Source organism: Pseudophryne corroboree, chromosome 1 (genome assembly GCF_028390025.1).
Source record: "Pseudophryne corroboree isolate aPseCor3 chromosome 1, aPseCor3.hap2, whole genome shotgun sequence".
Classification (NCBI taxonomy): domain Eukaryota; kingdom Metazoa; phylum Chordata; class Amphibia; order Anura; family Myobatrachidae; genus Pseudophryne; species Pseudophryne corroboree.
The window spans coordinates 76599559-76626672 of record NC_086444.1 but is presented as its reverse complement, the minus strand read 5'-3'; positions in this window follow the sequence as shown (position 1 = coordinate 76626672).

Below are 27114 nucleotides of genomic sequence, written 5' to 3'. Positions count from 1 at the left end.
TCTCCCACTGACCGCGGGACAACGCATCGGCAATTCCGTTCTCAAGCCCTGGCACATGCTGCGCGCGGAACCATACATTCTTATGCAAGCATGTCAGCAGCAGTCGCCCGAGCACCCTCAGAACCACCAGCGACTTCGCCCTCTGGTTATTGATCGCATGAACCACGCCCAGATTGTCACATCTAAACAAAATGCTACGATGAGCCAGACGATCGCCCCAAACCTCCAGCGCCACCATAAATGGGGAAAAGCTCCAGCAGCAAAAGGTCCTTAGTGAAACCTTCGCGGTGCCATTCCTCAGGCCACGAGTCCACGCACCAAGATCCCTCTAGGTAGCAACCGAACCCAGAGGAACCCGCCGCGTCGGTAAACAGCTGTAACCGAGCATTGTCGACCGTTGGGGCCAGCCAGATACGCACCCCATTGAAGTCCTCCAGGAACGAGGCCCAGACGGCCAAATCCCTCTTAATCTCGGAGGACAAACGAATGAAATGATGCGGCCTGGCACACCCCGCCGTCGCCCTCTCCAGCTTACGGCAGAAAACCCTGCCCATCGGGATCACCCGACATGCAAAGTTCAAGAGGCCCAGCAATGACTGCGCCTGCGTCAGCGTGACTTTCCGCTACATTACGAACTGGCAAATAACCTCGCGGAGCTTCGCAACCTTGGCCTGAGGAAGGTGACATGATCCCGCCACCGTGTCGATTTCAATCCCCAAGAACGACAAACAGGAAACAGGCCCCTCCATTTTATCCTCGGCCACAGGAACGCCAAAGTGATAAAACAACGCTGGGATGCTGAACAGCAAGTCGCTGCAGCGCGGCGCATTCGCCGGTCCCACACACAGGAAATCATCGAGGTAATGCGCAACTCCATGACCGCCTGATGAAGACTCCACGCACCAATGCAAAAATGTGCTAAACCTTTCGAAAAACGAGCAGTAAACGGAACATCCCATCGGCAAACATTTGTCAATTAAATATTCCGCTCCGATTCGAAGACCCATAAAACGAAATGAGTCCGGATGTAACGGGAGCAACCTAAAAGCGGATTCCACATCTATCTTAGCCATCAGAGCACCTGGGCCGTAACTACGAACCAACTCCAGCGCCTCGTCAAACGACTGGTACACCACCGAGCAGTGTGCCGGCAGTATTGCGTCGTTAACCGATGACCCCGACGGGTAAGAAAGATGCTGAATGAGCCGAAAGGCACCCGGAGTCTTCTTGGGGACTACCCCCACTGGGGAAATGACCAAGTCATCCACAGGGGGCGAGCTAAACGGGCCCTCCATCCTACCGAGTCGCACCTCTTTCTCAACTTTCTCGCGCAAAATGGACGGCAAGGCGCGAGCGGACTGAAGATTTCGGGGAGCCTTGACCGATACCTCGCCCGCAACAGGCAAGCGGAAACCGAACTTAAAACCATGAAACGAAAACTGAGCATCCGTTCTATTTGGATACCAATCCAACCATTTGGACATGGCGTCCAAATTAATTGGCGTTGGGGCCCTGCGGAGCGATCCCGCTTGAGCCGGGCCTAGTGTAGCTTTGCTTCCCCCTCGCGCCTTGCCGATTCCCTTTAAAACAGTTGGAGGCCGGGTGGAAGCCGCCGCATTGCAAGCACGAATGTCGAAACTGACACTGCTTGCTGAAGGAACAGGTCGCATTATTAAATGCGAAGCACTTCCCCTTCGCGGCGGCCTGCCCACCCCCGCGGACAGCCAACCTACTTTTCCTACTCGGTCCCCCTTCCGCGCTACTTCCCTGAGCGGACGACACAGCGCGCTGCCCGCCCGCCCCCGGATTCCGGGGCTCCTTTGCGGGTTGAGAAGCCTGGGTGACCTAGAGCCAGACCTCCACGTCCTTGCACCCAAAGTCAATAACCCGTAAGCAGTCCTGCTTCTCCCGGAACTTCTCATCATACATCCGCCATTCGATACCCGACGAAGTGCGCTGCATATCGTGTATCAAGTGCAGGTATCGAATGACGTTCATATGTTCGTCAGGCCTATCTTCCAGGTAACACGCCGCAAAGACGCAAAAACCGGCCAGCCAGTTGTCGAAAGTACGGAAAGCTTCAGCTCCGATGCCCTTCTTAGCTGCCGCTGACTTATATTCCTTCTTCGCGTCCTTGGTCAGCACAAACATATCCACGTAATCGCCCCTGCAGATCTTCCTACGGCAGCTATCGCGCAACCCCCTCAAAACAGCCGTATAATCACAGTGGACTACCGCGGGCAAATCGCAGTGCTTCTTGGCCCTGCGAGGGTCCTCGCTAGCCCGCTTGCACCTCTTCCGCCTCTCCTGCTGCCCCGCTGCCCTCTTAGCGTACTACGTCGCCCGCTTCTTCGCCCTAGTCGTGCTACTGATGTCTGACGCTTGCGACGACAGGGATGAAGAGGAGGAGGAACTGAGCGAACTGGAGCGTGTGGTGGACCCGACGCCGACTGGTCAACCTCACCTGACGCTGACGACTGATCGGCCTGGGAGTCTTCCGGTGTGGAAACTTCAAAATCCTCCTCATCGCTCACGTCCACATCAACCTCTCCGCGATCACCTGAAAAATAAGACACAGCACGGGACCCGGAAGCCACTCCCGGGGCATGCCTAGCACTCCGGGGCAAAGACGTCCCCACCTCACGACCGCGCTCCGTCCGTACTGGACGGTGTCCCAATTGTGCCGCGGCCGCCCCCAGGTCGCTGCAAGTGCGCGCAATTCGCTGAGCCGCTGCCCCCTGCTGCGCACCGGACGCCCCTGCTTTAGCACGCGTGCCGGAATGCCTTGCTGCCCCCGGGGATGCGGCCACGGCTGATGGGCCCAATGCCACCACCACCGTTGACAGAACCGACGCCAGCTCACCGGAAGCATCCTGACTTCCCCAAAAATCGCGGCCGGCACCGGCGGGAGCCCCCGCAGATGCCGGCGTACTTCTCCTGGGCCGTCGGCCGGCAGGTGCCGACAGGGGACGCAACGGCCCAAGCCCCGTCTGGTCTGCCGGCAAGCCGCTGGCTCCCCCGACCCCAATTGGTGCGGTCCCCCACCAATCCTCCGAACTAGCCTGGGCCCGCTGGCCCTCACTACAGCTTGCGTGTCTGCCACCTGCCCCCCGCGCGTGTCCTCCCCCCGCAGGCCGGAGCTCTCCCCGCCTGCAGGGTAGGCACTGCGCGGGGCTCCACGCTGGTGCTCCCTGTCATGTGACGCCCCCCCCGCCGCCGCTCCCCGCCGGGCTCCGGCAGTAAGGGAGGCAGCAGGGGAGACGCTGAAACTGGCGGCGCCGCTGCGCACACATATGCGTGAACGGCGCCGCTTCCCGGCACCGTCCTCACAGTTTCTCTTCCCCCACCAGCAGGGACCGCCGGACGAGGCCCCGCGACAGGCCTCTTCCGCCCCGCCGCCGTTCTCCGCCCGCCCCGGCCTCCTCGCCCGGCAACACTCCGCGGCCGCGACAAGGGGGGCAGGTGGGAAGCTGGGGTGGGATCCCCCGCAGGCTGCCCGCTCAGGCGCGCCCTCGCGCGCCTGCGCGTGCCCGCTCCCGGCAACGGCGCCTCACCCGCAAGAGGAGCAGGTGAAAGCCGATGCCCGGCCACCTCCGAATGCCTCCCCCCCCCCGTGCCCCCAGCCCCCTCTGCCGCCCGCAACCGGAGGTTAGCACCGGAGCCAGGGCCAGGGAAGACCGGGTCCGCCCAGCCACCGCAGCATGGTGACCTGCGCCGGTGCTGGCGGACAGGGAACGGGCCGATGAGCCCGCAGGCCCATCTGCGGACCCAGCATCACCGCCAGCAGAGCGGTAGCGAGCTGGGGTCCCGGCGGAGCGGAGGGGGCGGGAGGCGGCCATAATCCCAAACAGTATGTGGAGGAAATTGAGAGAGGAGGGTGACCTACACAGTGGATACTGGGAATAATGAAAGTATAGAATAATCTAAGTAGCTAGCTAAACTCTAGTGCATGTGCAATTCAGCAACACTCACCAGAAGGCAAACCAGCAGCAAGAGAGACCAAGCTAGGCTATACATCCCTATATGTACTGATCCCTCCCCTCTCTAACATTGGCTGTACTTTTCATCACGGTTAGGTCCACCCCTCACAGGAGGTTTAACTCTCTCCATTCCTATGCTGTCATTTCACTCTCCTAATCAGGAAGTCCTAATGCTGGTGCTGATATTATGTCTGTTTTTAACTGACAAAAAGCATCTAGCTGTTCTTGTGTCATGAGTAATGCACCTTGTGCATTTTGTCCCTTTAGGGCATCATATAACACTTGTAGTTTCTGTGATGTGTCTACAATCCACTCTCTGCAATAAGTGATTAGTCCTAAAAGCATACTTACCTACTATGTATTTATCCTCTCCGGGAGAAGCCCGGAGAGGAGACGCTGCAGGTTTCTTCGGGGGGCGGGGCCGGACTGTGACATCACTAAGCCCCGCCCACGCATCGGGAAATGCCGCGATTCACGGGTCCGCGGGAAGGGGGCGGGGCTAAAATGATGCGATTTGGGAGTCAATCCACAACTCAAGCCTACGCTCCAGTTTATTATCCTTCACATATCTCCCATAGGTTACTCTAATCTGTTTCAACCTATCCGGGTCCAGAGTGCCATCAATAGACAATCCTGCCCGTTGAAACAACCGTCTCATACCCTTCAAGCATTGCTCACCATGTACATTCTTCATAATGTCCATGGCACTCCGAGGTGCTTCATCCGAAGGATAAATATTTGTATTTCCCATACTTATGGCCAGTAAGCATTCAACAAAATCCGGGAGATATCAGTAACCTGGATCTAACGGATCCTCAGATATATAACTGTGAGGAAAATTGCCTGGAACAGAGGTGACTTGTAACTAATTTTTACCTATGTCACTATCCTTTGGAATGAAATGACATCTCATCAATATGAACACATCATCTGGGTTTTCTCTATTTTCCCAAACCCCTTCTTCTGCAGAGTACACTACTGCTTTTAAAACAAATGGATGTCCCTCCCCTAACTTATGTATGATAGCTATGCAGACACAATCCTGACAGGACATTTAACTTGCATTCATTACTCGCACTAGTCTGTGTTTACAGATCACGGAAGAGAGAGAAAAAAAAAGTTTTAAATGACTTCGGTTCCTGATTTTTTTTCTTAACTCTGTACGCTATAATTTTTAAAGCGACAGGACGTGCTTTATGGTACTAACATCGTGACTGTAACTTAGACTCGTATATTATGTACAATATATTGTTCTGAACCTTCCAATTCAGACAGTATATCTGACCACTTCCTTCCAATATTTCTTACTTTAAGAATAAAATGACAACCTATTGGTACAAAAATGTTAAACCCCTCTCCCCACGGTTCAGAGAATAAGGGTGATTCTCCTGGACTACAAATATAATGTAAATAAAATTTCTGATCGTGGTGTGCCTTTACTAAGAGTACTACACACTTACAAAGGGGACATGTTTGTTTCATAACTCTGAGTTCTTTCTAAAGTCTTTCTATAATATCCTACACATATAGACTGCAGTAACACAAACTTAACCTACGTTCTAATTCTCAATATAAGACAAAACAAGACAGTGGTTGCAGCAACATCCAGTTTAACAACCCATCAGTTGGTTATATGCAGACACACTCTAAATACTCAGAATCCACTTACTCCCACATTCATTCATTCTTACGCCTTTATAACACATATAAGCACATATAAGCAAGAGAATAGAAGGAAAATGAAAAAATCAACCTGCTTACTGAGTGAACTTTGTGCGCACGATCCCGATCCCTGTCTTGCAGCAGAACAGATTGGACAGTTAACGGGAATGAGAGTCTACAGAGAAATATCTCTACGTACCATGCATTGGTTTTGAGTCTCAGTCCAGGAACCGTCCGCCCAATCGTCCGCTGTTCAACAGGTGATGTGGGATCTCAGATTCGGAACCTCCATATGATAAAGGTAAGCCCAGGAAAGGGCACCCTTTGCTTAACCAAGTTCAAGCACGCATTCAGTCAGTCAGCATCAGGTTCATACACGGCTGCAGCCAGTGACCAGTCAACAAAATAACCTTTGTAATAACTAGCCACACGTGTGTAAAGTGGAAAGTAATAGAGCAGAGAGAGCTTTATTTCCTACCAGCAGTACATTATAAAGTGATACAAATGAACATATCATGTCGTCGATTCCTGACAGGAAGCTTAATCCTATTGGTTAATAAAACTTCTATCTTATACGTAATATGTTTGCCAACGTCTATATTTTTTATATGTGCTCTTAAGTGGAATAACTGGGGGTTTTTGCTAACTTCGAAACCTACATATGTCTGGTTATGTTTTTACACCTGCTGTACCGCAGACTGACAAATACCCTTTGAAGCTCACATGTCTAGCTGCTGACATTATATTTCTGCTGGAAAATTACAGTAAAATATATCTTAGATAAAGGTCATAACTTCACAATATGGGTTCAAACAAAGTGCAGTGTCTGTACTTTTTCCTGTGTCAGCTCTAAGCTGAAAACAATTTGAAACAGCTTGTCAGATGTCAATTATAAATGGAGTCTTATGAACAAATATGGCTTCCATCTTTATCAGTAGCAATGCCCTACTTTATAACTTAAGACCCACTAATATCTTGGTATATTGGAGAGGTATGGGGGTCATTCCGAGTTGATCGCACGCTGCAGATTTTCGCAGCGCAGCAATTAGGTCACTACTGCGCATGCGTATGCACCGCAATGCGCACGCGCGTCGTACAGGCGTGTCCAAGCGTTTGCAGGGTGGGTGTCTGACGTAAATTCCGGGACCGGACAGGCTGAAGTGATCGCAAGGTCTGAGTAAGTTCAGAGCTACTCAGAAACTGCACAAAACTTTTTCGTCCTGCTCGGACGCACACTTGCAAAGCAAAAATACACTCCCCTAGACGCGGCGACTATCTGATCATTGCTCTGCAAAAAATAGCTAGCGAGCGATCAACTCGGAATGAGGGTCTATGTCGTTTGAATTTGTGTAGTTGTACTGTGCATCACTGAGAATCGCCTTTATGCTGTTTTCAATTCAGAATTCAGTGCACATAAATTATGCAGATTATATATAATTGCTAATGTCTGTCCCATCTCCAACACACATATGTCTATTCAGCGACTTCGACTGCAATAGACGTAGGATAGCTGTAAAGGATGAATACCTGTTTGGACACTGGAAATGGGGTGAGAGTGGTGGGTGAGACAGGAAAGAGCATTGGCGAGACATAGCAGCACAGAGGGGTATAGTGGGACAGAGCAAGGAGTTGGATGGGGCGGTGCTGGTGTCAGACAGAGGAGAAACTGTGTATTTCAGGTCCCTTTTCTGCCATTGGATGAATTTGGAAGAAAACTTCAGAGTGGGAACATTGCATCCCAGAAGACATGCTAGGTGGCTTGGGATGGTCAGACCTCACAGCAGAATGCACCAGGCAGAACTGTCTGTGACCCATGTGACCCAAGGAGCCTGTTCTGGGCCTGCCACTGGATGTATTTGGATGAAAACTTTGGTGATAACAGTGGATCCCAGAAGACATTCTAGGGGGTTGGGGTTCCAATTGAACCTCCTGTTAGAGTATGCTGGCCAGAACCTTTACACAGGGAGTGAACTGTAATAACTGACAGAAATGCCCATAATTCACTGACCTGAAATACATGACTGAAATAACCATAATCAATGAACTAAAATAACTGAGAGAAATGGAGGTGGGAAGACAAAAAATGTTGTGTACCCAAAAGCCTTGGAATAGCAATACTGATAACAGAAGGAAGACTTTAAACCAACCTAGCAATGAAAAAGTGATTATTAAACTGAGCAGAAAGAAAAGTAAAAAAAAATATCCTTATCTTGCGCTCAAAGAAATAAGAAAAGCGGCACTACAGGTGAGATTTCCGTTGCCAAATCTCAAAATTACACAACACAAACAAACAGATCCTGAGTGCGCTGTATTGATTGTATAGATATGACGGAAGTCCTTCCAAATGAATGTATCTTATACAGTAGGAGATGAATTTCCTGGGTTTCTACAATAGATAACCCCTCACCAAAAAGTCACCCAAACAAATGGCCAAAAGGCCAATTAGAATAAAATATTTAATAAAAGATTAACAACATATTCATAAAAAAGCTTTTTACATAAGCTTTCACAATAGTGTTGTACATAAAATTTTATGATGATTCAATCAATGAATAGTGTCCAGTAGGTGAAGTAGATATGTAGACTCCCTCACCTTAATAAGGTGTAAGCTCAACAAGGGGAGTATTTTCACAGACTAGATCACTGACTCATGGCTGATATCCTATATAATATAATATAATATAATGATAATATCCTATATATAGCTATATAGCCTATATATAGCTGTGAAGTGAATCCTGAGGCATTGTGAAGGAAATTACCCATATGTCCTAGAATCATTCCATTCCTCACTTTCACATATTGTTGTGAAGTGACTAATTGATACATTCAAAAGGAATTGTTCACAGCACTACATTTTATACTATTTATTGATATCTGTTGGTGAAGTTAAACTGATATCTTGCTTAATTGAATGCCATAATCTGGATATGATATTGAAATATACAAATATTGATATTTGATTATAACCCCTGATGAAGTCCTAACGGACGAAACGCGTTGGTTTCTTCAAGCATGTGGATCAGATCATGCATCTGAACAATCTAATTGAAGATTAGACATATTATGCAACAGCTGATATCAGAATACAGTTCACCAACTTATTGTTAAACAACATATTTTTGTTCATTTGATGTATATGATCTTGAGAAAGAATTTTTATTAATTTGTGTTACAAATATTCACAACAGTGTTTAAAGATTAATTGTTAATTTTAGGATTAAACAAATTTTTATTTGAATGTTTTTACCTTCTGAGGTGGTTTAGCTCCCATGAGAATTCTGTTTCTCTTCTTTTATTCTGTCTTGTATACCTATTCTGACAGGAGGTATTTCTCAGTGGTTTGAGCTCTTCATAGTTTAGCGCACTAAAGGGTCTTAATTGTTTCTATAGCTATATATATATATATACACAGCAAATAACAAGAAGCGGCACTCAGAGACGTGGTATATCGTGCAAAATAAAGCAACAAAGCTTTAATATATCATCACATCAACGTTTCGGGGTTTTACCCTTCATCAGGATAACAACAAGTGATCAAGATACAAACTTTATACCTTACCCCCACCAGTGAAACCATTCCAGCATTCCCGCCAGCGTCCCGGGGATCCGTCGCCAGTCCCCCCTCCACTCGCGGCTGTTGCCGGAAGCGGAAGTGACGCGGCACACCGCGCTGGCCGCCGGGAAAGTTGCTATGGAAACGCGGCACCACACACGTTCAGAGACGCCGCCGGCGTTGCCACGGAAATCCGTGACAGATGTGATAGTTTAAAAAGAACCATACAGGTAAATCACATAAAGATACTTAGTCACGTCAGCAGCATCCTAACTGCGGGCAGTGCCAGGCCTCCACATAAACAAAATACACCAATAAATACAAAATGTGAACTATAAGCATCACAATTCATTGCTGCTGTAGGAGCATATACAAAATCTTTAGAGTACCATGTGCAAGCCTAATTGAGAGAGCAATACATATAGCAAATATCATAAGAGAACAACATAAGCAATAAATCGCAAAAATAAGCCTAAAAAACACAACAAAGTAGAATAATCATACCATAACGTATTCTTATAAGGCTTATAACGTCTGTCATTTACACCAACAAGAACACACAGCATATGGAATAAATAAATATGGAATAACTGGATATAGAATATAAATGATCATTAAGCTTAACCATTATAGACAGATAAACCACCATATACATAGTCAGTGGAGTTGAAACATATCAACCAGTCCAATGCTCGATCCTACAGATACTTGACACATCAAAAAAGCCTCACTGTTAAGAAACAATCCAACATGATCACAGAAAGCAATTGAGGCCCATGGTCTCATTCAGACCCCTCGGGCCAGTGTATCAAGACGGAAAATCCAATGGGCTTCCAGTTGTAATAAACTTCTGTGTCTATCACCTCTCCGCAATGATTGAGGCACATGGTCAATAATCTTATATCGTACGGTGGCAACGCCATGTCCCAAATGGGCAAAATGGCGTGCCACCGGTTGTTCACTGTGCCCAGATAGAAGTGCGACTCTAATGGCCGCCCTATGCTGTGCCATCCTCTCTTTAAACTGGCATACCGTCTTGCCTACATACTTAAGCCCGCAAGGGCAAAACAGCACAGAGATACAAATTTTGAAGAGCAGGTAAGAGGCCATCTAATTTTAAATCTTTTCCCAGACTGAGACTTCAACCTTAAAGCACAGAATAATTACAATTAACATATAAGTATTAAAATAAAGACAAAAATTACTAAAGGCGATAAATTAAATTTTTTTGAGATAGAAAATAAAAAACACATGGGTGAATGGGAAAACAGGAACCTTTCATAGCTGCAGCGCGTTTCACAGATCTCTGCCTGCTTCTAGCACTCTAGTTGTGCACCAATGAATGTTTTCTGTTGTGACAGTTGGATTTAGTTGTTTGCCATCCTTTTAAGCCACCTCACTTCCTTTCCCTTTCATAAAGTGCCCATAAAAGAATGAACATTTTAAATGGCAATACTATTGTCTGTTGTTATTTCATTCAAGCATAGAATTTATCCTGTTTGCATAGCTCCGAACATGACCCCTCCAGGAGGGAAATAATGCTCTGTTTCTGGACTTTCCTATTAATTTATGATTGCCATCACCTGTGCTGAAGCACCTTCCTTATCTACGAGATTTACCTGTTCAAACCAGATGATGGCAATCATAAATTAAGAGGGAAGTTCAGGAACAGAGCATTTTGGCCCAGATTTATCAAGTCTTGGAGAGTGATAAATTGCACGGTGAGAACATGCCAACCAATCAGCTCCTAACTGTCATTTTTCAAACACAGCCTGTGACATGGCAGTTAGGAGCTGGTTGGTTGATATTTTATCACCGTGCAATTTATCACTCTCCAGGGCTTGATAAATCTGGGCCTTTGTCCCTCCTGGAATGGGTCACGCTGGGAGGTATGTGTTTGGTCACAATGAGCCGTTTAAAGGCAGATTGTCCAATAAATACTGTAGGTTATGTTTTACTCTGCTACTACTAATTTACAATCCAAATTACATGTAGAGAAAAAGACACCCAAGCTCTTTAGGTGGAGCATCCACGTGTAGGACAAGATCAAGGAGTTTGCAATGTCATTGACCTTCTTAACGGAATGTATTCAATATCCCGGCTGTAGGGATCCCGCGCGCTCAGCATACCGGAGCCGGGATACCGACCGCCGGGATACCGACCGCCGGGATACCTACACCTTTTCCACCTCTTGGGGGATCCATGACCCTGGAGGCAGAAAAAATAGCGTGCCCGTAAGGGGCTCCTTTGCGCTCCCCTTTGCTGCCGGCATTCCGGCGCCTGGTATCCCGATGTTGGGATTTTGACCGCTGGGATGACGGGTGCCGGTATATAGATAACTAGTGTTCATTCTAGCACCCTGCACCTTTCAAATTCTGGAACTGCACGGATTTTGAAAGGTGCAGGGTGCTAGAATGAACACTAGATAACAATCCCTTCTTATCAATAGCTCCATATTGGCATCCATAACATAAGCAAGGTGTGATCCTTAGGGTTTGATTACTCTGATAGAGAAGACCACGTAGCACAGTTCCAGGTAAATAAAGTTACACAAGTGAGTTGACAACTGTGACCCAACCAGAGCTGGCGCTCAGGGCTGGATTAAGCCTTGGAGGTGCCTTGGGCTCTCAAGATAGGGGGGGACGGGGAAGGGGGGGGTGTATATTAGATTGTGCATACCTCCCAACATGACCCATTTCAAGAGGGACAAAATACTCTCTACCTAGACTTCCCTCTTAATATACGATTGGTGTCACCTGGGATGAACAAACCCTGAGTGCTGTTTATAGCTCCACCTAATTGAGAGATAATTATTTTATAAAGTTTTCTTGTATTGGAACAAAGACAACTTAAACAACCTTAAATTACACATAGAAAATTAAAATCTATAATTTATCTTGCAAAAATGCAATTGCAGCAATACTACTTACACACTGAGACAGGACTCAGTAGGACTCTCTTGTGTGTGTCTCTCTCTATACCCAAATGCTCTCATTATGTAACAGGTTACACAGGACCCATACACCCAGGTGGAAAGAGGATAAACTGGGATCCCTGGGTAACTTACAGCTCTCTTCCCCCCTCCTATCTATCCTCTGGTAGTTCATGAAACCTGATACTCCTGTGTCCCTGCCTGTACTGCATACTGTCCTGCTCACTTCCTGGTTGACTTGTTCTGCTGCTGCACAAGAGGGAGAGCTTGTGATGTTAATGTGCTCCGACTGGGGGCCCCCTGACAGATAGGGCCCCATGAAACAGTATCCCATGCACCCCTACCTTAATCTGGCTATGCCGGCACTGCAGGCTTTCTCTCATTTGCAGGCGTGACGTACTGTAATGACATCATGTCACGCAGCCACATACTGGAGCAGCCGCTCAAAGATGGGGCGCAACATGAGACCACGCTCATGTGACTAGCAGCCTGCCTACATAACTTGTACCCATGTTGGGCCCGATTATTATCCTTAGTCTGTCCCTGAGAACAGGTATATAGAGCATATAAAAAAATATATATATCAATCATGCCTAGCTTTTGGCACTTGTTAATGTTGTTAACTTAAAAATATAAAGTTGGGGGGCGTGGCCTAGCTGCTGCTGTGTGTGGAAGTGTCTCAGCAGAGCTCCAGAATTTCAGGCACTTCTCTCCCTCACTGCACACCCATCTCTGCTCCTTTCCGCCTAGTGTCCTCTCCCCCACTCCTGCTGCTGTGCGCTGGCCGGTTGGTGAGGTCCGCGGAATCGGGGAGCGCTCCTGGAGGCTCCCGCAGATTGCGGCCTACCTTCTGCACTAAAGCCGGGGACTAAATTTTCAACCCTACCCTGGCCGGACTTCCGAGACCAGGAAACACTAGACGTGGCTTCGCTGGACGGCACCTACCTCTCCCTGCAGGCTCCTGGAGGGTGTCTGGGGGCTCCCAGAGGCCGAGGAACCATGGGCCCTTGTGCTTTCACTCCTGTGTGCCTGGGATCCACCTCTGTCTCCAACTGGGAAGGAGACATTCACAGCCGGTGGCCGTTTTGGATTTTGCAGTCTGTGCAGCTCTGCAGCTTCTGAGGCTGAAACTGAACCCTGCCAGTGTTATCTGCCTGGGGCTCTCCTCCAGCTTTTGCTACTGCATCTCCCTTGGGTGTATATTACATTACATGGTAGTGCTGCTGATTTCTGCTGGAATCCCCTGTTCTGGATCTGTGAGTACCCCCTTGCTGGGATTTGTTGTGCCTCTCTCATATTTGCCATTTCTCCCCGACCCTTGAAAAATCTCCTGCATGTAATAATGTTTGGATAGGGATGTGATGTGCTCTGTCCTCTCTACACCTCCACCCGGGGTTCTCATGCATACGTATTAGCTTCTGATTGGAACCAGCATACTACTCTGCCTCCAGGGACTGTGACGCATTGGCCTTTCCGTTTCACTCGTCCACTCCTTCTACTGCAGCCCTCTAACGATGCCCCCTAAAAAACTTAAGGACGCACTCCCGCCCCCCGGTGGCTTTCTCTAATCAAAAAGGGGCGCGTATGTCCTCGTCTCCTCCCAGGAGCTCCATCCCCTCGAGCCAACCTGACCGTACTAAGGAGAGCTCTGGCCATTCCTTATCGGTCCCTGGGGTGGACTCTAATTCTACGGATCCTCTCACTGTCAAGACTCTGTGTCAAGTCCTTGCGGCTTTTAAATCTGAGCTCACTCAAGACCTCTCCCTGGCTATCCGTGAAGTTTAAGTGGAGTTAACTGCTTTAGGCGATCGTACAGACCATCTTGAATGTAAAATGGAGGAACTGGTGTCCTCTCATAATGACCTTATTTCGGCCCATGACCGACAACAAGCTGAGATGGAGTCGTATAAAGACAAAATGGCGGATATAGAGGACAGGTCGCGGAGAAATAATATTAAAATCCGGGGTATCCCAGACTCGGTGGCCAATTCGGAACTTCTGGACTATGCTATGTCCCTCTTCTGCAAACTGCTCCCTGGGGCGGACGACAGGGATCTTCTCATCGATCGCATTCACCGGCTTCCGAAACCGCGGTCGGCTTCCGCCTCCTACACTCGGGATACCCTCCTCCGTGTTCACTTCTTCACGACCAAGGAACAGATAATGCAAGCTGCTAGATCTGCGTCTGATTCGGATTCGCTTGGAGGCCTACAAATATTTCCTGACTTCTCGGCACTGACCATCTCTAAACGTAGAGCTCTCGCTCCTATCACGGAGGCGCTACGTTCTCATGACATTAGATACAGATGGGGCTTCCCAGTGAAATTGGTGATTTCCCATGAGAATTCCTCCTACGCAGTTGCCAATCTGGACGCTGGGGTTAAGCTGCTTAATGACTGGGATGTTTCGGTCAAAGTGCCCTCTACATTGAAACCTCACCTGCCACTTACCCGTGAGTGGTCTGCGACCTGACTGAGTACTCTATGTTCCAATTAATGTAGTTCCTGGTTAATCTTCATGTTTGGTTGGGGACTCCGTCCCCCCTATAATGCATACCGGATACGTGAGTTTATATGTTATATATGTGTATGCTTTTGGTTCCTTCATTTGCTGTTTATATTACTATGTGTACCTGCATTTTCCTCTGATTCTATCTCTTTTATCCTTCTTTTTCTTATTACTGTATACATGAGGATATCACACTAGTCACTTAAATTATTTGTTGGTGTGCTTTTTGGTACCCTTATTGGTACTTGTAGTTTGGCTATATGTTATTGCTCCAGGTATACATGTGCCTTTTGTACCACGGGTGGTGATACTACCGCCACCTCCCCATACTTTTTCTACTGCATACCTTTCCCCTGCAGTAGCAATGTGGTCCCGACATACTGGGCCCTTTTGGTTTTTCCTGCCTGTCCTTTCCTCTTCTTTCCCTAGTTTGTCCTCCCCCCTCCCCCATTTGGGATGTCAGCTGTTTTGGCTTTTTCTATATTTTAAATGGTACGAATATATTCAATGAATGTTAAAGGGTTGAACTCCCCCAATAAACGCAGGCTTGCCTTGTCCTCCTTTCATAAACACAGAGCTGACATAGTTGCTTTGCAAGAAACACACTGTCACGAACCGGTCTCTCACCTTTGCGGGTTCTGGGGTTCATCCGTTGCCAGTGCGGTTGCTCGCGGTGCTGTGCGCCCGTGTGGGGACGCGGCGTGATCAGTGGCACAGGTAATGCAGAGTCTGGGAACTGGGAGTGCGGGGACCAAATGGCCTAAGGCACTGCGATGTGTCTGCTGTATAGGAGGTGGCCATGTTGGAGACCAAATAGGTAATACAGAGCACTTGTGAAAACACCTGTGGGCAGGTGTAAGCCAATCCCGTGCTTGTGCTGCCTTTAAGTAGGCTGGGATTATGTTACTCTGGGCCAGTGCTTTGTTGTATCAACGCTGTGCTCTAGCTCTGAGCTCTCTCCGTGCATTCCTGTGTGATTCCCGTGGTCCAGATATCGCCTCCGTTCCCAGAGGCCCGTCTGCAGCCTTCACTGCTAAAGATCCACCGGCTCCCCGCTGTGCTGTCAGTTAATCACGCACCTACTGGTAACAATTGGATTCCCAGAGTCTTGCATGAGGAAACCCTGTCTGCCTGCTTTCAACCATACAGAGTTTGGAGGATTCTACTAACTTCAGCTGTTCGTTTGTTCTGCTCTGCATTTAACCCGTTCATCACTTATATCATCTGCTACAGTCTCACAGTGATCTCCGGAACTCGCAAGTAACCCAATTTAGTACTTTTACTTTCTATGTTGCCATTACAAGGATAATTCTTCACAGTCTCTAAGTTACCTCTCAAAACTTCATTGCAAATCCTCACAGTTATTTCTTCATGTCTGCATTACCCAGTTAAACACATTCTACAGTTCAGCATCAAAGCTTGTTTATATTTGGACAATTCAACATTTATTCTCCAGCCTGTTTTAAACGCAATTCCATGAACATTTATTTTATTTTTTCTTTAAGATATATCCTGCATATTATTTCTATTATTCATGCAATACGTCAGTATATTATGGTGATTAATAACTTGCCATTTACCACTTTACTGAATTGTTATTTTCAATAAATATATGAAACGGAACTTTCTTCGTCCTCCCTGCTTTCTTCATACCCCAGCACCTACACCTGTGGTTGGTCCCGGGTTAACGGATTCACAAAAACATCCGGACCTGACAGTAAGCACTGGCCACATGGATCCGTCAAGTGACCAATTCGCAGGAGGCGGTGCTACGTCAGATATCCTTTCCCGTCTGGAAAACCAGGAGTCTATACAGGCACAAATAGTGCAGTTTATGCAAACTATGGCAGACCGTTTAGAGACTCTTCATACGGCTATTAAAACGTCTCAAGTCCAGATTCCAACTCCGGTTGTCCCAGTTACCACTACAGCTTCTCCTGTGACGCTGCCTACGTCCCGCTTGCAGTTACCCTCTCCGAGTAAGTTTGACGGAACTCCAAAACTTTGCAGAGGATTCCTGAATCAATGCGAGATCCAGTTCGAACTGTTGTCCGCCAGTTTCCCATCAGCTCGTTCTAAGGTTGCATATATTATTGCCCTCCTCTCCGGTCAGGCTCTGGAGTGGGCATCACCACTATGGGAAAGAGGTGATCCTATCCTCTCTAATTACAAGGAGTTCGTATCATCCTTCCGGAGAATCTTTGACGAACCAGGCAGGACCACCTCAGCATCTTTGGAGATTCTCCGTCTACGTCAAGGTTTACGTCCTGTCAGTCAATATATTATTCAGTTTCGCACGTTGTCTTCAGAGTTAAACTGGAATGAGGAGGCCCTGATCGCCGCGTTTTGGAATGGACTTTCAGAGAGAATCAAGGATGATTTAACTATCCGGGATGTGCCAACTAAACTGGATGAATTGATTTCTCTCTGTAACACACTTGACCTACACTACAGGGAGCGAAGTTTAGAGAAATCCAGGGCAGAGCGATCCAGTCCACGTTATCATCCTAGGCCTCGACATGATTCTTCATCACAGTCTCCGGTAACGACAGAAGAACCTATGCAGATTGGGCGCTCTCGCCTCACAGAGGAGGAACGACTTCGTCGTCGACAGGGTAACCTCTGCATGTACTGTGGGTCCTCCGAACATTTAGTTAAATTCTGCAAACTCCGACCGGGAAACTCTCGCTCCTAGCTTATTCAAGAGAGGTTAAGCTAGGAGTTACTTTAGAATCACGTTCTGGGAAAGAGCCGATCTTGTCTATTCAATTAGTAGTTCCAAGTTCTACAGTGAAAGTTTCAGCTCTCCTAGATTCCGGGGCAGCCGAGAACTTCATCTCCTCAGCCTTTGTCTTACGGTCTAAAGTTCAAACCATGCCTCTGGAAGTTGCAGTTGCTGTTACAGCAGTGGATGGAAGTCGAATTCCAGATGGTATAATTACTCATCAAACCGTATGTCTCAAGATGAAAGTTGGTGTGCTCCATTCCGAATACGTCTCCTTCTACGTGATTCCCAAAGCCTCTCAAGATGTGATACTTGGTTTACCTTGGCTGCAGAAACATAATCCTCAACTTAATTGGCAAACCGTGGAAGTCCTTTCGTGGGGTAAATCTTGTACTAAGGACTGTTTAGCCTCAATTGTACCTCTCCAGTCAATTAGCCTTCCCGACCTACCTCCGGTGTATCAATCCTTTGCGGATGTTTTCAGTAAACAAGCAGCAGACTCTCTACCTCCTCATCGCGAATGGGACTGCCCAATCGTCCTGGTTCCGGGTAAAACCCCTCCTAGGGGACGAATCTATCCGCTATCCATCCCAGAGACGCAAGCTATGTCTGACTATATACAGGAAAATCTAACCAAAGGATTTATCAGACCATCTTCTTCACCTGCAGGAGCCGGATTCTTTTTTGTTAAGAAGAAGGACGGTGGGTTACGACCATGCATAGATTACCGCGGACTCAATGAGATCACTGTGAAAAACAAGTACCCATTACCCTTAATTGCAGAATTATTTGATCGGGTAAAGGGAGCTACTGTGTTTACAAAATTGGATCTCCGAGGGGCCTACAATTTAATCCGCATCCGGGCAGGGGACGAGTGGAAGACTGCTTTTAATACCCGGGATGGGCATTACGAATACCTTGTAATGCCTTTTGGTCTTTGTAATGCACCTGCAGTTTTTCAAAGCTATGTGAATGAACTTTTTCGTGATCTTCTCTACAAGTGTCTAGTAGTGTACCTGGATGATATCCTAATATTCTCTAAAGATCTAAAGTCTCATCATCACCAAGTTAAAGAGGTACTGACACGTTTGAGGAAAAATCAACTTTATTGTAAGTTAGAGAAGTGCACCTTTGAAGTATCTTCCATACCGTTCCTTGGTTACATCATTTCTGGATCAGAGCTATGTATGGATCCCGGTAAGGTACAAGCTATCTGAGATTGGTCCACTCCTACAACTCTCAAGGGTTTCAGCGATTTCTTGGCTTTGCTAATTTCTATAGGAGATGCATTAAGAATTATTCTTCGTTAGCTGCTCCCATCACAGCCCTAACTCGCAAGGGAGCAAATCCTACGAACTGGTCTTCTGAAGCAATCAAAGCCTTCTCTGATTTAAAGCAAGCCTTTGGTTCAGCACCCATTCTTCGACAGCCTGATTTGAATCGTCCCTTTCTACTAGAGGTGGATGCATCTACAGAAGCAGTAGGAGCTGTGTTGTCACAAGTCTTTGAAGATAAAAAGGTCCATCCCTGCGGATATTTCTCCCGTAAGTTCCTCCCGGCAGAACGTAATTATGCAATCGGTGAGCAAGAATTACTTGCCATCAAGTTGGCATTTGAGGAGTGGAGATACCTTCTAGAAGGAGCACAACATCGCATTACAGTTTATACTGATCATAAGAATCTTCTATATCTGCAGTCAGCTCAGTGCTTGAATCCACGACAAGCTAGATGGGTGCTTTTCTTCACACGATTCAATTTCAAGCTCACCTATCGACCAGGGTCTCAGAACAAAAAGGCAGATGCCCTTTCTCGGTCCTTTGCTTCTTCTGAATCAAATGATGCTACCACGAATCAAGCCATTGTGAATCCTACGTCCTTTTTAATGACTCGAACCTCTCCAGTTCCTCCGCCTGGCAAGACCTTTGTCGCCACAAATCTTCGTAAACGGCTGCTTACCTGGGCTCACTCCTCTTCCTTCATGGGTCATCCTGGGGTTCTAAAGACTCTCAAATTTATTCAACAGTCTTATTGGTGGCCACGTCTCAAAGCCGATGTCCAAGAGTTTATAGCAGCATATCCTAAATGTGCCCAACATAAGAGTCCAAGAAGTTCTCCACCAGGTTTATTACATCCATTATCCATACCCAAACAACCATGGACTCATATCTCAATGGATTTCGTGACCGATCTACCTCCATCAAAAGGGCGAAATACCATTTGGGTGATAGTGGATCGATTTTCGAAAATGGCACATCTCATTCCATTAACTGGGTTACCATCAGCCCCTTTACTAGCCAGATTGTTCATCTCTGAAATCTTCAAGTTGCATGGCCTTCCTCGAGAGATCATCTCTGATCGGGGAACACAGTTTGTCGCCAAGTTTTGGAGGTCACTTTGTTCATCTTTAAATGTCAAGTTGAATTTTTCTTCTGCACATCATCCTCAGACAGATGGACAAACTGAGAGAGTCAACCAAGACCTTGAAACATTTCTCCGGCTATATATATCGTCCTCACAGGATGACTGGGTTGACTACCTTCCATTGGCAGAATTTGCTCATAATAATCTCTTCCATTCATCTTCAGAATCTACGCCCTTTTATATTAACTTCAGCTTTCATCCTCGTGTGCCAGAGTTCCATCCATTGCCAGCCCTAGAGGTTCCAGCAGCAGATCAAGAACTTCAACGTCTATCTAGAATCTGGAGTTGTGTGCGTAAGACGTTGGTCAAAACTTCCGCTCGTTATAAATCTTTCGCAGATAGAAAACGTAAAGCTGTACCGAATTACAAGGTGGGGGACCAAGTTTGGATTTCTATGCGCAATCTCAGGTTCAAAGTTCCTTCTAAGAAATTTGAATCCTACATCCTTTTTAATGACTCGAACCTCTCCAGTTCCTCCGCCTGGCAAGAATTTGCTCCCAAGTTTATTGGTCCATTTCCCATTGTAAAGGTACTCAATCCTGTGTCATACAAAGTCAAGTTGCCACCATCTTTGAGAATTCCTAACGCCTTTCATACATCTTTATTGAAGCCTTTGATTCTCAATAAGTTCCGTACTACCCAGTCCAAATCTCCTAAAGTTGACTCTGTGCAGGATGAGGAATTTGAAGTTAAAGAGATTGTAGACTCACGTTCCCGATATGGACGTTTACAGTTTTTGGTCGACTGGAAGGGTTACGGTCCGGAGGAGAGATCCTGGGTTTTCTCTGAAGATGTTCATGCTCCAAGACTGGTACAGAAATACTTCTCCAAAAATCCTGATAAGGTTCAAAGGTGTTCGGAGACCACCCGTAGAAGAGGGGGTACTGTCACGAACCGGTCTCTCACCTTTGCGGGTTCTGGGGTTCATCCGTTGCCAGTGCGGTTGCTCGCGGTGCTGTGCGCCCGTGTGGGGACGCGGCGTGATCAGTGGCACAGGTAATGCAGAGTCTGGGAACTGGGAGTGCGGGGACCAAATGGCCTAAGGCACTGCGATGTGTCTGTTGTATAGGAGGTGGCCATGTTGGAGACCAAATAGGTAATACAGAGCACTTGTGAAAACACCTGTGGGCAGGTGTAAGCCAATCCCGTGCTTGTGCTGCCTTTAAGTAGGCTGGGATTATGTTACTCTGGGACAGTGCTTTGTTGTATCAACGCTGTGCTCTAGCTCTGAGCTCTCTCCGTGCATTCCTGTGTGATTCCCGTGGTCCAGATATCGCCTCCGTTCCCAGAGGCCTGTCTGCAGCCTTCACTGCTAAAGATCCACCGGCTCCCCGCTGTGCTGTCAGTTAATCACGCACCTACTGGTAACAATTGGATTCCCAGAGTCTTGCATGAGGAAACCCTGTCTGCCTGCTTTCAACCATACAGAGTTTGGAGGATTCTACTAACTTCAGCTGTTCGTTTGTTCTGCTCTGCATTTAACCCGTTCATCACTTATATAATCTGCTACAGTCTCACAGTGATCTCCGGAACTCGCAAGTAACCCAATTTAGTACTTTTACTTTCTATGTTGCCATTACAAGGATAATTCTTCACAGTCTCTAAGTTACCTCTCAAAACTTCATTGCAAATCCTCACAGTTATTTCTTTATGTCTGCATTACCCAGTTAAACACATTCTACAGTTCAGCATCAAAGCTTGTTTATATTTGGACAATTCAACATTTATTCTTCAGCCTGTTTTAAACGCAATTCCATGAACATTTATTTTATTTTTTCTTTAAGATATATCCTGCATATTATTTCTATTATTCATGCAATACGTCAGTATATTATGGTGATTAATAACTTGCCATTTACCACTTTACTGAATTGTTATTTTCAATAAATATATGAAACGGAACTTTCTTCGTCCTCCCTGCTTTCTTCATACCCCAGCACCTACACCTGTGGTTGGTCCCGGGTTAACGGATTCACAAAAACACCCGGACCTGACACACAGTTTTCGTCAGCAGGTCCCCCGGCTCTGAAAGACCGGAGATACCCAGTTGGCTTTTTTGCAAATGGCCCTTTCAAGCGAAATGGAGTGGCTGTTCTTTTTCGGAGCTCTGTTTCGTTTGAACTGCTGTCCCAGATAGCTGACAAGAATGGTTGTTTCCTCATTCTAGTTGGAAAATTGGAGGATAAGATGGTTACGATTGTGTCTCTCTACGCTCCCAATTCTAACCAAGTCCCGTTCCTTAGAAAAGTTTGCTCGACTATTGCGAGGGTTCGTCAGGGTGCCCTGCTTATGTTGGGTGACTATAATTTAGTGCTTGATCCTAAATTAGATAGATCTCCTCGGTCTCCTTCCCAGATGTCTGCTGCTCCAGCTGGCCCATCACTAGCCTTCCGTAATTTGCTGGCAGAATATGACCTGTATGACTTGTGGAGAGTTCAGAACCCAACTTCGAGAGATTATACATATTTCTCTCCAGTGCACAATTCCTACTCTCGCATAGATCTTATTCTTTGCGATAAGTGGACTTTGCAGCACTCAGCACAGGTGGATGTTCTGCCTATTTCCTGGTCAGATCATGCTCCTCTCCTGTGGTCTTGGAATATTTGCCACCAATTTACCCCCCCCCTCGGCCGTGGCGCCTATCTGCCCACCTGCTATCGGACACTATATCTAAAAAAGCAATTGATGATTGCATCTCGCTCTATATGGAAACTAATTCTCCCTCAGATACTTCTATCACGACTTTCTGGTGTGCCCTTAAGGCAGTTGTGCGAGGCACTGCGATCCAAGCAGGTGCTAGACTCAAACGACAAGCTATCCAACAACAACAAGACTTGGAATCTAAACTTAAGGAGGTTGAAGATAGGAATAAGCTCCACCCCTCTAGGGCCCTTCGTAGGGAATTAAAGGATATCCGAGGCCAACTTCAGAAACTCCTTATGAGACGGACCCAGTTTGCTTTAAATAGGTTGAGACAGAAATTTGACTGGTAATAGACCAGGGAAAATGCTGGCTCGCAAGCTCCGTGCTCTCCAGGCTCGTAATAGGATTAGACATCTGATCTCTCCTCGGGGTGGTAAAGTGTCCAATCCATATGACACAGCAAATCAATTCGCTAGATATTATACCAAGCTGTACAATCTTTCTTCTGATCTCCTAACTTTTCAACCCACTCATGATTCTATACGATCCTTCCTAGCTGACGTCAAACTCCCCTCCCTTTCTGCGGAACAACTCGAGACATTACATGCCCCGTGGACCTCCTCTGAGGTAGTTCAAGTAATGAAATCACTCCCGCATAATAAAGCCCCCGGTCCAGATGGCTTCATTAATGAATTTTACGTTTCTCTCTGTGACCAATTATCGCCCACCCTGACCTCCTTGTATAATTCAGTCTCTTCTCTTGGTGCTTTCCCTACAGAAATGCTGGAGGCTCAAATTATCACTATACCCAACTATACCCACTATTGAACGTCGATATTAAAATTTTTGCCAAACTTGTCACTTTTCGTTTAAATGTCTTTCTGCCATCTCTCATTGCCTACGACCAAGTTGGGTTTGTGCCTGGTAGACAGGCTTCTGACAATACCCGTAGAGTTTTTGACTTGATTGATATTGTTCCCTCTAACACTGGCCTTCTCCTGCTCTCTTTAGATGCTGAGAAGGCGTTTGATAGACTGAACTGGCAATACATGTCCTCGGTTCAAGACAAGTTTGGTTTTAGTGGCCATATTCCTTTCTTCGGTTTTATCTTTATACAGCTCTCCCTCTGCACGGGTATTTAGTAACGGTTTCCTCTCCGATACATTCCCTATTACGAATGGAACCCGACAGGGTTGCCCTCTATCACCCTTAATATTTATGTTGGGCATAGAACCCCTTGCTGAGAAGGTTAGGATGTCTGGGGGCTTCCCAGGGGTGACTATTGGCACTACTACTCACAAGTTATGCCTCTTTGCGGATGACGTCCTTCTGTTTGTTACGGACCCGCTATCCTCTCTTCCATATTTGCATGCTATCTTGGGACAGTATAGTGAAGCTTCCTTTTATAAAATTAATACGACAAAGACAGATGCTCTCCCCATTAATATTCCAGCTCCCATAGTGTCCACCCTTCAATCACAATATCCATATAACTGGCGTTCGGCTTCAATTCAGTATTTGGGGATCCAAATCCCACCTTCTACGGCCTCTGTTTTTGATGTTAACTTACCTCCACTCATTAATAGTTTTTTAAACCTGACTAAGTCCTGGTTATCTTATGATATTTCGTGGATTGGTCGCCTAGTAGCCTTCAAAATGACTCTCTTACCTAAACTCATGTACTTATACCGAACCATACCTTTTCTTTTCCCTAAAACGTACCTTGATAGGTGTCATGCTATAATGCTACGCTATGTCTGGAAGGCACGGCCACCCCGATTGGCACGGTCCAAAATGATTCTCCCTCGTAGAAAGGGAGGGCTAGATATGCCCGACCTGGTTCTTTACCAGGAGGCATGTGTGCTGGCCCAGCTAAAATACTGTTTGAGTGGGGCGCCTGCAGTGGGATGGGTATCTCTTGAACGTACTGGGAGTTTGGACCTTCCCTTAGAAGACCTTTTTAAGATTCACCCAAACTCTAGACCCGGCTTATTGGCCCTCCTCCCCGCCACAAGAACATCTTTACAAATCTGGGATAAATTGGTGACTCGCCTGCCTGGACATCAATTTCCTTATTCTACTATTTCACTACGAGCCATAGCTAAATTAATCCCTAATTTAAATTTCTCTACCTGGTTTGTTTGTGGTTTGACTGTCTTGGGGGACCTTCTGGATGGTAATGTTATGCTATAATTTTCTCAACTCCAGTCTCGATATAATCTCCCCAGTGGAGAATTATTGCATTATTTTCAAATTCACCACTGGTACAAAGGTTTGCCTAGACAGGTGGCTCCCCCGAAACCCGTTATCCCAGGTTGTCTTAACATGTGTATCTGTGTGTGACTCTAGAGGGGACATCTCGTTTTGATACAGGACGCTTATCAGCTTGCTTACTACTACTAAGTCTAATGCGCAGCTGAAATGGGAACAAGACTTGGATCTTCCCCTATCTGAAGCCCAATGGGAACAAATTTTTATTTCTTTACCGAATGTCCAAGTGCTTGAATCACACGGAGATTGATATCAAACTCCTTAATAGACTATATTTAACACCGGATAGGCTACATACATTCTGGCAGTCTTGTTCCAAATATTGCTGGCGCAACTGTGGGGAAGTAGGCCAAATTTTCCATATTTTCTGGTCCTGTCCTTCCCTTCGACATTTCTGGAGCGAGATATTTGCTTTGATTAATACGGTCTTACACCTGTCCCTCACCCCCTCTCCGGCCATAGCCCTGCTCCACATTTTTCCTGCTGAGATACCACCTCATCAGAGATATCTGGTGGGGCATATTTGTATAGCTGCTAGGGCTGCATTGGCCCAACGTTGGAAACAAGCTTCTCCCCCTCCTCTATCAATAGTCACCAACAAAATACAATTCCATTTTACTATGGAAACTGAGTTCCTGCCTTACTCTTCTGCGGCCTCCTCCCCAATGGTGAAATGGAGGGCATGGCATGACTACGTCACTGCTGGAGGGAATGTTTCGCCTAACTGACTCGGCTTATACTTCTGCCCTGTGCACTGGCTGTGCCTTACTAGCCCTATGTCTTTTATTAATTATCTGTTTATTGATATGTTTTCATGTTTGGCCCGTGTTTATCTGTATCTTTTTCCAAGATGACTGTGTATTGTTTCTATTGTATATATATTGGATTATTACATTTGACTTTCTGACAATTTTGATATTTGCATGTTTACATCCTGTTCCCTTGGTTCTATGACCCCCCCCCCCCCCCCGCCCCTTCCTTTTTTCTTTTCTGCACCCCTTCTCCTTGCAAAAAGAAAACTTGTTTTCAATAAAAATCATTGATGGGGAAAAAAAACATAAAGTTATTTTTTTAATATATCAATCAACTGCAAAAAACAAGGCGTATCATAGCAAAACAATAAAAAGAATTGAAGGTATTTTACACAACTTAGATAGTGCTATAGGTTCAATTACAATCCATCTGCATGGAGTTTGTATGTTTTTCCATGTTTGCATATTTCGGCCAGGTACTATGTTTTCTACTCACAATCCCAAAAATCCCCCAAAAAAACACACAGCACTGGTAGATTAATTGGGTTATGACAAAAAAAATATTGAACCCTAGTGTGTATGTGTGCATGTGATATGGAATGGGCAGGGACCAGCGGTAGTTCCTTACCTGTCTGACTGGGAGTGCTGGCTAATCTCCTCCTGGCTCCCTGCCCTCCCGGTGATTTATGGCTTACATCACCGGGAGGTGGGGCTTAAGTCCAGCGCTTGTAGAGAACAGGCTGGCTTCTTGGGACTGCATCGGCTGCAGTCCCTAGAAGTGAGATTGGGCTGCTGTAATAGCAGGGAAGTTGCTTCCCATGGGAAGAGTTCTCTTTGCTATGGTAGCCTGGAGTGGCAGTCCCAGAGGGAGAAAACACCTCCCCCTGGGATTGCCTGTTGCCCTGTGATTAGCAGGGAGTGCTTCCAATGGGAAGACAAGTGGCAGATTACCTGGAGGGTGCTGCAGTCCTGCAGACCCCATATGTAAAATCAGCCACTGGCAGAGACTGATATAGATGACTAAAAATTGTCTGTAAAGCGCTGTGTAGTAATTGTTCGCTATATACAGTAAATAATAATAATAAATAAATATTAGATAAATAATAATAAATATTCCCGATTAATTAAATGTCTTGATAAGATAACCTGAGCATAGAGACGCCCACCGCTGTCACATCATTTCTGTCTGACGGCGTACAGCTGCTGATACATCGGTACCATCATTGCAAATTGGGTCATATCGCAGAGTCTGAATACCTCTGCAGATGCGCAGCTTGAGCTGCTCTCCCGGGACGCAGAGGGCTCTCCAGTAGCAAGTAAGATCACAACTGCTAATTTATGCACGCCCAGAAAACCCTGTCTGAATGGCAATGACACGCCTGCATTTTCCGACCACTCCCCGTTAGGACCCCTAAACGCTGTCTGCCTGTCACTCGCTTTGCAACTAACTCCTCGGTGCGGCCGCTATAGCAATTCACTCTCTGCGGATGCGCACTGCGGCTCAGATGCATGCGCCGTAAGAAAACATGGTATGATTTGCATACATTAGCTACTTTGTGACCGCATCTGAATGAGGCCCAGTGGGTGCAATGATGCTTACACATGAAGGACGTACTGATACTCCATAGCTCAGCGGGTCAGCATAAGGTAATAAGCGGTGTTCA